General features: G+C 45.8%; 1 pseudogene; it reads left to right on the forward strand.

Annotated features, from left to right (window-relative positions):
- Positions 1 to 3,847: 3,847 nt before the first annotated feature.
- On the forward strand, positions 3,848 to 3,966 carry LOC141125137 (5S ribosomal RNA; annotated as a pseudogene).
- Positions 3,967 to 15,425: the final 11,459 nt, after the last annotated feature.

Raw genomic sequence — 15,425 nt, forward strand, 5'->3', positions numbered from 1 at the left:
TTTCATACCTGGGGGGTGTCTATAGTATGCCTGTAAAGGGGCACATGTTTCCCATGTTTAGAACAGTCTGACAGCAAAATGACATTTCAAAGGAAAAAAAGTCATTTAAAAGTACTCGCGGCTATATGAATTGTCGGTCCGACAATACACATAAAAGTTAATTGATAAAAACGGCATGGGATTTCCCCACAGGTCCCCTTCAGGTCTGGTATGGATTTTAAGGGGAACCCCGTGTCAAAATATAAAAAAAATGGCGTGGGGTCCCCCCAAAAATCCATACCAGACCCTTATCCAAGCACGCAACCTGGCAGGCAGCAGGAAAAGAGGGGGGACAAGAGACCACCCCCTCTCCTGAACCATACCAGGCCACATGCCCTCAACATTTGGAGGGTGCTTTGGGGTCCCCCCAAAGCACCTTGTCCCCATGTTGATGAGGACAAGGGCCTCATCCCCACAAACCTTGCCCGGTGGTTGTGGGGGTCTATGGGCTTATCGGAATCTGGAAGCCCCCTTTAAAAAGGGGACCCCCAGATCCCGCCACCCCTGTGTGAAATGGTAAGGGGGTACTACCATTTAACAAAAAAAGTGTCAAAAATGTTAAAAATGACAAGAGACAGTTTTTGACAATTCCTTTATTTAAATGCTTCTTCTTTCCATCTTCTTTCTTCTATCTTCTATCTTCCTTCGGTTTCTTCCTCCATCTACTTCTTCTTCTTCCTCTGATCCTCTGCTTCTTGCTCCGGTGTTCTCGTCCTGCATCTTCCTCCGCTGCATCTTCTTCCCTTCTTCATTCTCGGCCCACTCCGCATCCATGATGGGAGGCTCCCGCTATGTGACGCTTCTCGTCTTCTGACGGTTCTTAAATAATGGAGGGCAGGGCTACCTGGTGACCTCCTCTGATGCACAGTGACTTACCCGAGGCTTTCCCCATGACATCAGAGGGGGCGGACAGGGAATTCCCCATGCATCAGAGGGGGCGGGGTCATCGGGTGGCCCCGCCGTCCGTTATTTAAGAACCGTCAAAAGACGAGAAGCATCACACAGAGGAAGCCTCCTATCATGGATGCAGAGCGGCCCGAGAACAAAGAAGGTAAGAAGACACAGCGGAGGAAGATGCCGGACAAGAACACCAGAGCAGGAAGCAGAGGATCGGAGGAAGAAGAAGAAGAAGATGGAGGAAGAAACCGAAGGAAGATAGAAGAAAGAAGATAGAAGAAAGAAGATGGAAAGAAGAAGCATTTAAATAAAGGAATTGTCAAAAACTGTCTCTTGTCATTTTTAACATTTTTGACACTTTTTTTGTGAAATGGTAGGGGTTCAAAACCTTTACCATTTAACACGGGGGGCAGAATCTGGGGGTCCCCTTGTTAAAGGGGGCTTCCAGATTCCGATAAGCCCCCTGCCCGCAGACCCCCACAACCACCGGGCAAGGGTTGTGGGGATGAGGCCCTTGTCCTCATCAACATGGGGACAAGGTGCTTTGGGGGGACCCCAAAGCACCCTCCCAAAATTGAGGGCATGTGGCCTGGTACGGTTCAGGAGGGGGGGCATTCTCTCGTCCCCCCTCTTTTCCTGTTGCCTGCCAGGTTGTGTGCTGGTATAAGGGTCTGGTATGGATTTTTGAGGGGACCCCGCGCCATTTTTTTTTTTATTTTGGCACGGGGTTCCCCGTAAAATCCATACCAGACCTGAAGGGTCTGGTGTGGATTTTGAGGGGGACCCCATGCCTTTTTTTTTATTTTGGCGCGGGGTTCCCCTTAATATCCAAACCAGACCTGAAGGGCCTGGTATGGAATTTAGGGGGACCCCACACCATTTTTAAAAAAAATGTTGGTTCTGGTTTCCCCTGTGGGGAAATCCCATGCCATTTTCATCAATGAACTTTTATGTGTATTGTCGGACCGACAATTCATATAGCCGCGAGTACTTTTAAATGACTTTTTTTCCTTTGAAATGTCATTTTGCTGTCAGACTGTTCTAAACAGGGGAAACATGCGCCTCTTTACAGGCATACTATAGACACCCCCCAGGTATGAAATGTAAAGGAATATTACACTTTCATTGTTTCACTTTAAGCATTATTAAAATCATTACTCCCGAAAAAACCTCAGTTTTTAAAACTTTTTTTTGCATTGATCCATTGCCCCTGGGGCAGGACCCAGGTCCCCGAACACTTTTTATGACAAAAACTTGCATATAAGCCTTTAAAATTAGCACTTTTTAATTATTCATGTTCGCGTCCCATAGACTTTAACGGTGTTCGCGTGTTCGAACAACATTTTTGCCTGCTCGCATTTTCTGGTGCAAACCGAACATGGGGGGTGTTCGGTTCATCCCTGTCCACTGTGAATAAAAGTTTGACTTGTCCAGCAGATAAAGCTCAAATGCTTAGGGATCCAAAGGATAAAAAGTTGGAATTCCTATAAAAAAATACACTTTTTTTCTCTGGCAGATTGAGTGTCTCAGTAATTGGTTAATCGTTGAGAGACCAGTTTAAACAGGTGTTCAAGGTCCAGGATCTGGCAGCTTTATGTTTTCAATAGTTGCTATGAGAGACTCTATCCTTCAGGCCTTGTGCCCTTCGCTAAGCGCCATGCAAGAAGCTCCTGGCTAGGCTTTCTTTTTGCGGTGAAACAGCTATTTGGGGATGTTTTGGATAATACATCCAAAGAAATTCTAGTGGAAAAACCCCTTTTGCCATTTAAGAAAAGGAGTAAATGTATTTTCGTTTTAAAGCTCCTTCTCCTGTGCCAGGGCCATCAGCCTCCAGGCAGTCACGACCGCTTCAGTCGTCAGGTTCAAAGGTAATCCTCAGAGTAAACCCCAGGGACAAAAGAGGTCTTGGGGGAGGAAACCTACAAGATACTGAAGCCTCCTTATGAGGAGGCCTCACCGCTCGCTCGAATAGGGGGAATTTTTCTGCAGTTCTCAAGGATCTGCCAGGAAGAGTGTCGAGATGAATTGGGGACTTCCTCAATAGCTTCAAGGTACAAACTGAAGTTCTAAGAGTTCCTAAGGATCCAGAGAAAAAGAAGTCTTTCTCTTAAGCATTGGACCATCTTTTGACAAAAAGTGATCATGGTGGTCCCCATGTAAGAGCAGAGATTGGGGTTTGGTTCAAACCTCTTTTTCACAGTGCCAAATCCGAATGGACATTCTGGATCTCAAAAATCTAAATTCAGTTCCTGAATATACCCACTCTTTTTTTACATGGAGTCAATCCAATTAGTTATCCCTATCCTACAAGGAGGAGAACTTCTGGAGTCAATCGACATCAAAGATGTATATCTCCATATGCCTATTTCCTCGCTCACTAGTAATATCTACTTTTCAAGGTGGAAAATCTTCATTTTCAGTGTGTAGCTACTGCACCTTGAGTGTTTACAAAGGTTCTGGTCCCTCTTCTAGCCAGATTAAGGGCCCAAGGTATAACGATTATGGTTTACCTAGACGATCTGTTCTTCATAGACCAGTCAGTAGCCCGCTTAGACCAAAGTATGGTCACCACATTCAACTACCTGGAATATCTAGGTCAGATTTTCAACCTAGAAGAAATCTTCTTTAAAACCATGAAGAAGGCTAAAATACTTGGGTCTGATCATAGATACACCCAGAAAAGTTTATTCTTGCTCCAGGCAAAGATCAGCGCCATGAAGGAACTGATTCAGGTGGTCGAAGCAAGATGAATTCTTCTATTCAGCTTTGCTTGAGGTTGTTGGGAAAGATGGTGGCTTCATTCGAGGCCGTTCCTTATGCTCAGTTTCATTTCAGACTGCTGCAAAACAGTATCCTATCGGCTTGGAACAAAGGGTTCAAGCTCTAGATTCCCAATGTGTCTGATTCTAAAGCCTATGGCCATATCACCCTGAAAGCACCTGATCTCATTGGATCTTTGAGGCTAAGCAGGGTTAGGCCTGGTTAGTACCTGGATGGGAGACCGTCTGGAAATACCAGGTACTGTAGGCTGGGTGCGCCGGAGCCTCAGTTTAACCAAATATCTGCAAAGGGGAAAATCCTTCCTTCAGTTACCTGGGAAATGGTAACAACATATGCCAACCTTTTTTTGGGGGGTTGGGGAGCAGTTCTGGAAGAGGCAACTGTCCAAGAGAAGTGGCCCAGATCAGAAAGGGCCTTGCCCTTTAACATTCTAGAAATTCAGCACTTGGTCCTGAAGGCCTGAACGTTCAGTTTATGGAATTGTCCTGCCAGGATTCAATCCGACAATGCCACAGCAATGGCCTATATTAATCACCAAGGGGGCACAAGAAGTTGTGCGGCCCAGAAAAAGGTGAATCATATCCTATCTTGGGCAGAAAATAATGTGAAAAGACTGTATCGGCAGTCTTCATTCTAGGAATAAAAAATTGGCAGGCGGACTACTTGAGTCACCAGCAGTTGTTCCCAGGAGAATGGTTCCTTCACCCTGATATCTTCCTGTCAATATATCAAAGATGGGGGATCCCAGACATAGATCTGGTTGCGTCTAGGTTCAACAAAGAAATTGACAACTTTGTGTCAAGAACAAAGGATCCGCTAGTATGTGGAACAGATGCCTCGCTATTCCTGTGGAATCGGTTCTCACTGATTTATGCATTCCCTCCTATTCTGCCTGCGTCCAATACTTCTTTGCAGGATCAAGCAGGAGGGGAAGTAGGTAATTCTTGTGGCCCCCAGTGGGGCCCAGGAAATCTTGGTATGCAGAGATCTTAAAGATGGCAGTAGGGGACCCATGGACCCTACCGCCTTAGCCAGACCTTCTCTTGCAAGGTCCGGTATTCCATCCTACTTTACAAATGCTAAATTTAACGGTTTGGCTATTGAGACCCACACTCTTAAGAAGCATGAGTTGTCAGGTTCAGTGGTTTCTACCTTGGTTAATGCAAGGGAGTCGGCCTCCATAATTATATATTATGGAGTCTGGGAAGAAATGTCTCCTGGTGTGAAACCAGGGGTTGCACCCCAGGAAATAGGTCAAAGGTAGAATCCTTGACTTTCTGCAGATGGGGTGAGAAATAAAGCTGGCCATGAGTGCTTTCTAAGGACAGGTCTTGGCCTTATCGGTATTATTTCAACAACTACTTGCTTTGCATTCTTTGGTTAGTAACTTTATTCAGGGGGTAACACGGCTTAATCTCTTAATCTTACAAACTACATTATGAAATAGTTTTTCCACTGACCAATTTGTATGAGCACAGGACTTTAGCTTTATTTCTTTTAAAAGTAAACAGCTTTTAGATCAGTTGTGGCTGCTACTTCCACTTCCAATTCAGGCCTTTTACTGCTGGTTACAAATAAAGGTGTTGCAATTTTTACTAAGTGTAATTAATTTGATTGGTGTTCAAGTTGAAATGAATCATATTGGGGTGCTCCTGTATTTAGGCCAAGCAATAATGTAAAAGTAAAAGCAAGAAAATCAATTACAATAGCAAAATATATAATGCCAGCATATAGTTTAGCCATTAGAATTGTACTGTTCTATACACCACATACCGCTTGAACTTCTCCCTAGGATGTAATTGAAAGGAATTGTGTTTTCCCATGGTGCCATTAAAGTCACATATAAAGGAGGGTTCTTTCCCTGTGTTACAGTGTTTAAAAAATGGATACATATCCCCCATGACATTTCCCAGCTCCCCATGCCCTTTGTCAGGATTTTTGTTGTCTGTCTCTAATGGGGAGATTCTCATTCTCTGTTTCTCCTGCTGCCCATGGCCATTCATTTAGAAAAGAACAGGAAGTTTAACATTTTACATTTGTAGCAATAACAGTAACAGAGAGGAGAACTTCAAATACAGACACTGTTCCAGTGAAAACTGTCTAATGCCGTGTACACACGAGCGGAACGTCCGACAGAAAAAGTCCATCAGGAGCTTTTCATCATATATTCCGATCATGTGTATGCCCCATCGGACTTTTTATGTCGAAAATTCTGACGGACCTAGAAAGAACATGTTCTAAATTTTTCCGATGGAATCAATTCCTATCGGGAAAACCTCTCATCTGTATGCTTGTCAGGACTGGCTAAGCCCTTCCTTCTCTGTGCTGGCCGCTCAGCTGTCAGCTAATTGCCAGCACTCATCTCTCTCCACAGTTAAACAGCTGTTGTGGATCTACTCGTCAGTCCCGCCTACTTAAAGATCTCCAGCTCACTTAATTCCTGCCTTCACCTTGGTCACATCACAAGAAACCATCTCCTGCATTGCTGTTTAAAGACTGGCTTTGCTGACATCCCTTCTGGCTCCTTATCCTGCTTGCTAATCCTCTACTTGGATCCCTGACTTCTGGCATGGCTGATTACCCAATCTGGTTACTGAACTCTGGCTTGGCTGATTACCCGATCCAGTTACTGGACTCTGGCTATGCTTTGACTACGCTAACGCTATTTACCTTTTTTTTTTTATTAATAAACAAGTGTGATTTTACTTTACTTCTGTCTCAGTTTGGTTCATGGTTTCTGACAATGCTGTTCCAACGTACCAAAAACGTTGCATGCTCTAAAGCAAGTACGAGACGGAAGCTATTGGCTACTGGCTATTGAATTTCCATTTTCTAGTCCCGTCGTACTTGTTGTATGTCACCACGTTCTGGATGGTTGGAATTTGGTGTGACCATGTGTATGCAAGACAGCTTGAGCGAAATTCCGTCGGAACTCCGTCGGAAAAGCCTTCAGAGTTTATTCCGACGGGAAAACTGGTCGTGTGTACAGGGCATAAGAGGGAATTTTCTACTTTTTACTTTTCTACACATTTTGTATCTGTGTAAAAGGAAATGAAAGGAAATTTCCTCAATTGAACACTGTCACTAAACACAAGGAAATTAACTGTTCTTTTCATTTTCCGAAACATATAAAAGTTTGGTTATAGACACATTTTAAAGAGAATATATTTCTTTGTCAATTCAGGGTAAATTTGCCCTTCCTGAATAGTGTATCAGGAGCCAGTCTACTTGGTTCTAATCATCTGATCACCGTAATTAACCAGTAATGATAATATATCTCTATTTTCACACCCTCTGCAGGCTACTGGTATGCTGTGGTGCCTCCTGTGTGATATTAACCACATCTGGACCGCCCCATGTCATTATACAGACAGCTGCTATAACCCCAGTATTTTTAAAAATGGCAAGCGGTCTGCTTTTTTGGCATAAAAGTGGTCTCTGAGGCGGATTTGCCGCATGATAATTTTTATTGGTGGCGGGAGAGGTGCCCACCCCCCTCGCACTGCGTCCCTGTCATCTCCGCTGCCTACCGGAGCCATTGGTGGTGGCAGAGATGATCCGGTCCTTTACCCTCAGAGGCACGAAGTTGAGTGAGGGAATGATGGCCCCCACTCGAATCCATACCATTGGATGACTGAAGCGACATCAAACGTCACTTCCGCCCAATGGTCTTAAAGGGGAAAAAAATGGATTGAAAAAAAAAGATTTTTTTTTGTTATTGTATTTAAGTGTAAATGTGATATCTGAGGTCTTTTTGACTGCAGATCTCACATTAAAGAGGTACTGTCATGCTTTTTTTCTATTACAAGGGATGTTTACTTGGGATGGGATGTTGTAATAGGAATAAAAGCGATCCATTTTTTTTTTTTTGAAAAAATTTTTATTGATGTTTACATAGCATAAACAGGTACAGTGCAGTAATATCAAAGCAGGTTATCTCATATACATACAAATAAGTGTATATGTCTTAGCATAGATAAGGCGGGAACAAAGCAAAACTATCTTATAAAAATGGGGGGGGGAGGGGAGGAGGGGAGGGGAATCTGCCAAGCGGATTATTGTTTCCTAAAGATTAAGAGCTGATTAACATAATACCCAGTACAATGGGTGTATTACAGTGCATTACAATACAACCTCAGGAGTGGAAGCATAGTATAGACAAGAATGTCCTTTAAGGATGCATTATATTCAAACAGTAACAATGTTGGCTGTGTGAGTAACCAATGTCAGAGATACGGGAGACATGGAAGTCAAGGGGCTGTGATGACTTTGTGTGAAATTATGATGTAAGAAGTCTGGGGGGGTCCGTCTGGGTAGGATACTTAATTTTAAGGTTGCCCAGAGAATTTGAGATATCTCTTTTCAGGTACCAATCAGTGTATCGGAATGGGCGCATGACATCTTGTAGAGCCGTCTGGGTGAATGTGGCTTCTATATATTTACGCCACCTCATGAAGAAGCGCGAAGTAGAGCGAAAGTTCAGTGAAATGGTGTCAAGCCGTTCCATATAGAAAAGTGACATCATAGCTTTTTTTACTTCGGGTAGTGCAGGCGGCGACGTTGAAATCCAATGTTTCATTATCGTTCTGCGAGCTACTAGAAGGAGTAGATGTGCCCATTGGGGAATATTTGTAGGTCCTCTGGTTGTTGGAGGAGCTGTTTGGGGCGTAAATCCAAATAGGCATAGTAGTTGATCCCTTGGGATTTTTGTTTTGTTGATCCTGTCAACGTGATCCAAGATAGCGTTCCAAAATGTAGTTATGGCTGTGCAGTCCCAGAGGCGGTGCAATAGGGTGGGGCGTGGTTCCGAACACCAAGGGCATTTCATTTGACTTGGATTGTTTTTGGTGAAGTGAAAAGGGAAGTATGCTCTGTGTATAATTTTGAATTGGGTTTCCCGCCAAGTTTCAGATATCGTTAGTTTGCGGACTTGTCTGTATCCTTCAAGTATTTTTTCTGACAGTTCCTCATCTCCTAAGATAGTAGACCATTTATGAAATGGTTTGAGGTGGTATTTTGCAGATTGATGTTGGATGAGGTAGGAGTAGAGATTGGTGATGGAGTAGTCATTTTGCAGTAGTACTGTGTCTATGAAGGATTTCTGGAAGGGATCAGATTTGGGTCCATAGCAAGACTTCAAATAGTCGATTAATTGGAAGTAGAAGAATATATGTTTTGATGGTAAGGAGAATTCGCTTGCCAGTGACCGAAAAGGTTTGAAACGTCCCGAGTTGCCTTGGTATACGGAGATTACTTTCGTGAGGCCATTGGATCCCCATTGGTCAAACGCTTTGTGCATCGTGGATGGGAGAAACATAGGGTTTCCTTGGATGAGTAGATGTCTTGAGATATTTGAGGGGAGCCCCAATAATTTTCGTGTCTCCCTCCAGGCAATTATAGTATCTCTGATAAGTGTATTTGACTTGAGGTGAGGTGGTAGAGTGTTGAGGTTAGAATGGAGGATAGCTGATAACGTGTGAGGTGAAGTCATGGCACCTTCAAGAGAGGTATTGCAATATTTCGATTTTCCGTTTAGCCAATCCAACCCTTGCCTAAGCAAACAGGACAGATTATAAAAACGTAAATTGGGTAGACCCGCCCCACCCTCGGACTTCGGGAGACATAATTTTTGTAGTGCAATACGTGGTTTTTTACGAGTCCAAATAAAAGTAGTTAATGCTTTATATATTTTCTGTACATCTGAGTGTTTTAGTAATAAAGGTATGGTCTGCATTGGATAAAGCAAGCGCGCAAACGACACCATTTTGAATAAGTGACATCTCCCAAAGAGCCAGAGGGGGAGGGCCGCCCAAGCTTCCAACTCCTGCACAATCTTAGTTATTAAAGGTGGGTAGTTAAGTACATAAAGAGAAGAGGGTTCACGTCCTATGTGTATGCCTAGATAGGTAATATATCGGGTCGTCACTGTGAATGGTGATAGATGTTTCCATTTAGTTGATAATCGTGGGTGTAGTGGCAAGATTTCGCTTTTATCGAGGTTAATTTTAAAGCCCGAGCTCGATTGAAAAGCCGCAAAGAGTTCTTGCAGTTTTTCAAAGTCTGAAAGAGGATTAGTGGAGAACAACAGTATGTCGTCCGCGAATAAAGCGGATCTGAGAACTTGGTCTCCTATTGCGATCCCGCTAACCCCATCTTGTGCGTTGAGTAGTCTGGAAAGTGGTTCTATGGCTAAGTTAAAAAGTAAGGGGGAAAGTGGGCAGCCCTGTCTCGTTCCCTTGGTCAGAGGGATCGAGGCCGATACGAAGTCAGGGGTGACCAGTCGTGCCGTCGGGGATGCATACATTTGTTGAAGGAAATTTAAGATAGAGCCCGTGAAGCCAAATTGTTGTAGTACTCGAAATAGCCAAGACCAACTAACGTTGTCAAAAGCCTTTTCGGCATCTAATGATATAATAGCGACATCCTGGTCTGGGTGAGTTGTAGCGTAGTGCAGCGCCATTAGTACTTTTCGTATGTTCAAAGTGGCTGATCGACCTGAAACAAATCCCGATTGAGCTGGGTGTAGCAATGAAGGGTGAAGATGTGCTAAGCGGGACGCAATAATTTTAGAGAGAATTTTGACGTCTACGTTTATGAGGGAAATTGGGCGATAAGAGCCTGGCAGTTGGGGGTCTTTTCCTTTTTTAGCTATCAGTTTTATGTGAGCTTGTGTCCCTGTAGGGAGATATGGTCCCCCATCCCACATGGCTGCATATACGTGTTTTAGGGTGTCTGGGATGAAGTCGTTCGTCATTTTATAAAATTCAACTGTGTAGCCGTCTGGACCCGGGGCTTTAGTAGATGACATATTTTTGATAGTTCGTCGGATATCGTCGGTTGTGATAGGTGCATTAAGTGCCTCTAGATGTGCAGCTTGAAGTTTGGGTAGATGTACTTTGGATAGGAGGGCTTCCGTAGTGGCTGGGTCAGTTTGGTCAGCAGCATATAAATCTGTGTAATATTTTGTGAGTATGTTACTGATTTCATCAGTAGATGTAATAAGGGATCCATCCGCATTTCTCAAAGTGGAGATACGGGTGGGTCGTCTCGTTCCTGCACATAGTTTAGCCAGTAGTTTACCAGCTTTGTTGCCATACCTGTGGAAGTGTAGTTTAGAGTATGCCATCCTAGCCGCCTCCTGTTGTTCCGCCCAAAGATCAAACGTGCACTTAGCTTGTCTCCATGTTCGGATATTATCGGGTGTGCGATTTAGAGTCAGACAGTCATGGGCTGTACGTAGTGCTTCACTAGCTTGCCGGAATTGTTGTTTAGAGTGTTTTTTGAATTGTGTGGTATATGAAATGATCGTCCCTCTGAGGAAGGCTTTGCCAGCTTCCCAGAAGAGATTGGGTTCGGTAATATGAGCTCCATTGGTGGAGACTAGGGATGAGCTTCGTGTTCGAGTCGAACCCATGTTCGACTCGAGCATCGGCTGTTCGCCCGTTCGCCGAATTGCGAACGATATGGGCCGTTCGCGCCAAATTCGTGTGGCGCGTCACGGCCCATAATTCACTGCGGCATGGCAGTGCATTGCTTGCTGATGATTGGCCAAGCATGCACTATGACCCGCATGCTTGGCCAATCACAGCGCCGCCTGAACAGAGAGCCATAATTGGCCAAAGCCAAGGAGGCTTTGGCCAATTATGGCTCAGGGGATTTAGTACACGCCCCACACTATATAAGGCCGCCTGCACGGCGGCCCTGTGTAGTGTGTGTTCCGGCGTTCATTGAGAGAGAGAGAGAGACAGACAGTGTCATTTGATTTGAGTTAGATAGATTAGGCAAAACAGTCAGTCAGTTAGCTGCACTTACAGTGTATTGTGTATATATATGCATCCCAGGTGTTGCATATATATATATACACTGTATTCAGTTTAGCTAGATCCGTTCCTGTTATCTTCTAGACTATTTACATTTAGTGCAGTGCGTCCTGCTCACAGTGTTCAGCTAGATCCGTTCCTGTTATCTTCTAGACTATTTACATTTAGTGCAGTGCGTCCTGCTCACAGTGTTCAGCTAGATCCGTTCCTGTTATCTTCCTACTGACAGGCAGGCTTGTCTGGTTACAGTATATAAAGCTACCTGAAGAAAATTACTGGTGTTCTATTTGATCCTATTAGTACCACGGTCAGGCAGCTAGACTATTTACATTTAGTACAGTGCGTCCTGCTCACAGTGTTCAGCTAGATCCGTTCCTGTTATCTTCCTACTGACAGGCAGGCTTGTCTGGTTACAGTATATAAAGCTACCTGAAGAAAATTACTGGTGTTCTATTTGATCCTATTAGTACCACGGTCAGGCAGCTAGACTATTTACATTTAGTACAGTGCGTCCTGCTCACAGTGTTCAGCTAGATCCGTTCCTGTTATCTTCCTACTGACAGGCAGGCTTGTCTGGTTACAGTATATAAAGCTACCTGAAGAAAATTACTGGTGTTCTATTTGATCCTATTAGTACCACGGTCAGGCAGCTAGACTATTTACATTTAGTACAGTGCGTCCTGCTCACAGTGTTCAGCTAGATCCGTTCCTGTTATCTTCCTACTGACAGGCAGGCTTGTCTGGTTACAGTATATAAAGCTACCTGAAGAAAATTACTGGTGTTCTATTTGATCCTATTAGTACCACGGTCAGGCAGCTAGACTATTTACATTTAGTACAGTGCGTCCTGCTCACAGTGTTCAGCTAGATCCGTTCCTGTTATCTTCCTACTGACAGGCAGGCTTGTCTGGTTACAGTATATAAAGCTACCTGAAGAAAATTACTGGTGTTCTATTTGATCCTATTAGTACCACGGTCAGGCAGCTAGACTATTTACATTTAGTACAGTGCGTCCTGCTCACAGTGTTCAGCTAGATCCGTTCCTGTTATCTTCCTACTGACAGGCAGGCTTGTCTGGTTACAGTATATAAAGCTACCTGAAGAAAATTACTGGTGTTCTATTTGATCCTATTAGTACCACGGTCAGGCAGCTAGACTATTTACATTTAGTACAGTGCGTCCTGCTCACAGTGTTCAGCTAGATCCGTTCCTGTTATCTTCCTACTGACAGGCAGGCTTGTCTGGTTACAGTATATAAAGCTACCTGAAGAAAATTACTGGTGTTCCATTTGATCCTATTAGTACCACGGTCAGGCAGCTAGACTATTTACATTTAGTACAGTGCGTCCTGCTCACAGTGTTCAGCTAGATCCGTTCCTGTTATCTTCCTACTGACAGGCAGGCTTGTCTGGTTACAGTATATAAAGCTACCTGAAGAAAATTACTGGTGTTCTATCCCAGCTTAGTGCAGCTACAGGCCATTAGTATGTCTGGAAGGCCAAGAAGGAGAGGCAGACAGTCACAAGCCAATAAGAGAGGGCAAGCAGGCTCTGTGTCTAGTGCTGGTCGTGGAGACGGTGCATCCTCATCAGCACGTGGCCATGGGACACGCTGGGCCTTTTTTTCGGCCGCTGGCCGTGTTGAGCCGCAACATGCGGAAGACTTGGTCGAGTGGATGACCAAGCCGTCCTCATCCTCCTCATCCTCTCTCACCCATGCCCAGGGTGCTTTGTCTGGCAAAGCAGCGGCCTCTTCCCTCAGCTCAATGTCATCAGTGACTCCTTCCCTAGCTCCACCATGTCCTCATGAGGATTCCCTCGAACTGTTTGACCACAGTGTTGGGTACATGCTCCAGGAGGATGCCCAGCGTTTGGAAGGCTCTGATGATGATACTGAGCTCGATGAAGGCAGTAACATGAGCACGGACAGAGGGGGTGCCCAAGAAGGACAGCAATCTGGCAGTCATGCTCCCCCTGCTGCAGCATACTGCCAGGTTTGCTCCAGTGATGAGGAGGGAGGGGATGATGAGGTCACTGACTCAACGTGGGTGCCTGATAGGAGAGAGGAGGAGGAGGCGGCACATCACCAACGAGGCAGGATGCCCTCCAGGGGCCAGCCTAAGGGCAGCACATTGACTGCATCACACCCCAAAGCTCCACATGTGCAGGGCGCTGCAGTCTCTGCGCGTTATTCAAAAAGTTCTTTGGTGTGGGCCTTTTTTGAGACGAGTGCATCAGATCGCACCGCTGCTATTTGCAACATATGTCTCAAGCGTATCTCACGTGGCCAAAACATCTCCCGCTTGGGTACCACATGCTTGACCAGACATATGTTGACCTGCCATGCAGTTCGTTGGCAAGCGTATCTAAAAGACCCACACCAAAGAACAAAGAGGATCTCTCCTTGCTCCTCATCAGCTGAGATTTCCAACCCCACTAGACCTCCAGTCCTCTCTGAGACCTGCAGTGAGAGGAATGAAGGTGTAGAATTAGGTGTGTCACAGCCAAGTACTTGTGGGCAATCTGCTTTTGGTACACCGACGTCAGATTGTACCAGGCAAATTTCCCTGCCCCAGCTGCTGCACCGCCGAAAGAAGTTTGCTCCCAGCCATCCACATACCCAGCGGTTGAATGCTAGCTTGGCAAAATTGCTAGCACTTCAACTGCTGCCTTTTCAGTTAGTAGACTCTGCCCCCTTCCGTGAGTTTGTGGAATGTGCGGTTCCTCAGTGGCAGGTACCCAAACGCCACTTTTTCTCACGGAAGGCGATTCCAGCTCTCTACCGGCATGTGGAAGGCAATGTCCATGCCTCGCTGGACAGGGCGGTCAGCGGTAAGGTGCATATTACCGCTGACTCATGGTCCAGCAGGCATGGACAGGGACGTTACCTAAGTTTCACGGCACATTGGGTGACTCTGCTGGCAGCTGGGAAGGATGCAGGACAAGGTGCAGTAGTGTTGGAGGTTGTTCCGCCACCACGCCTCCAAAATGCTGATTGTGACACACCTCTCTCCTCCACCCCCTCCTCTTCTTCTTCCTCCATGGCCTCTTCCTTGGAACCAGCGGTGCTCCGTAGTCGTTCAAGGGGCTACGCAAGTACGCAGGCCAAAAGATGCCATGCGGTGCTTGAGCTGGTGTGCTTGGGGGACAGGAGCCACACTGGGGCAGAGGTTCTGTCAGCTCTGCAGGGGCAGGTTCAGAGGTGGTTGACGCCACGCCAACTTAAGGCAGGAATGGTGGTTTGCGACAATGGCACCAACCTCCTCTCTGCCCTCCGACAGGGACAAATGACCCATGTGCCCTGTTTGGCTCACGTCCTTAACTTGGTGGTGCAGCGGTTCTTGGGCAGGTACCCGGGCTTACAGGATGTCCTGAGGCAGGCCAGGAAAGTCTGTGTGCATTTCCGCCGGTCATATAATGCCAGTGCTCGGCTGACGGACCTCCAAAAGGAGTTTAACCTGCCCAAGAACCGCCTAATCTGTGACATGCCCACCAGGTGGAACTCAACGTTGGCCATGCTGCAGCGGCTGCACACGCAGCAGAAGGCCATCAATGAGTACCTGTGCGACTATGGCACCAGGACAGGGTCAGGGGAGCTTGGTTTTTTTTTCCCCACGCCAGTGGGCCATGATCAGGGATGCATGCACTGTCCTGTCACCATTCGAGGAGGCCACGAGGATGGTGAGCAGTGACAGTGCATGCATCAGTGACACTGTCCCCCTTGTCCACCTGTTGGAGCACACGCTGTGTGGAATAATGGACAGGGCACTTGAGGCAGAACAGAGGCAGGAAGAGGAGGACTTCCTTAGCTCTCAAGGCCCCCTTTATCCAGACAGTGTTCCTGCGTACCCGCCGATCACACAGGAAGAGGAGGAGGAGGAGGAGGAGG

This window comes from Aquarana catesbeiana, linkage group LG01 (assembly GCF_042186555.1).
Source record: "Aquarana catesbeiana isolate 2022-GZ linkage group LG01, ASM4218655v1, whole genome shotgun sequence".
Classification (NCBI taxonomy): domain Eukaryota; kingdom Metazoa; phylum Chordata; class Amphibia; order Anura; family Ranidae; genus Aquarana; species Aquarana catesbeiana.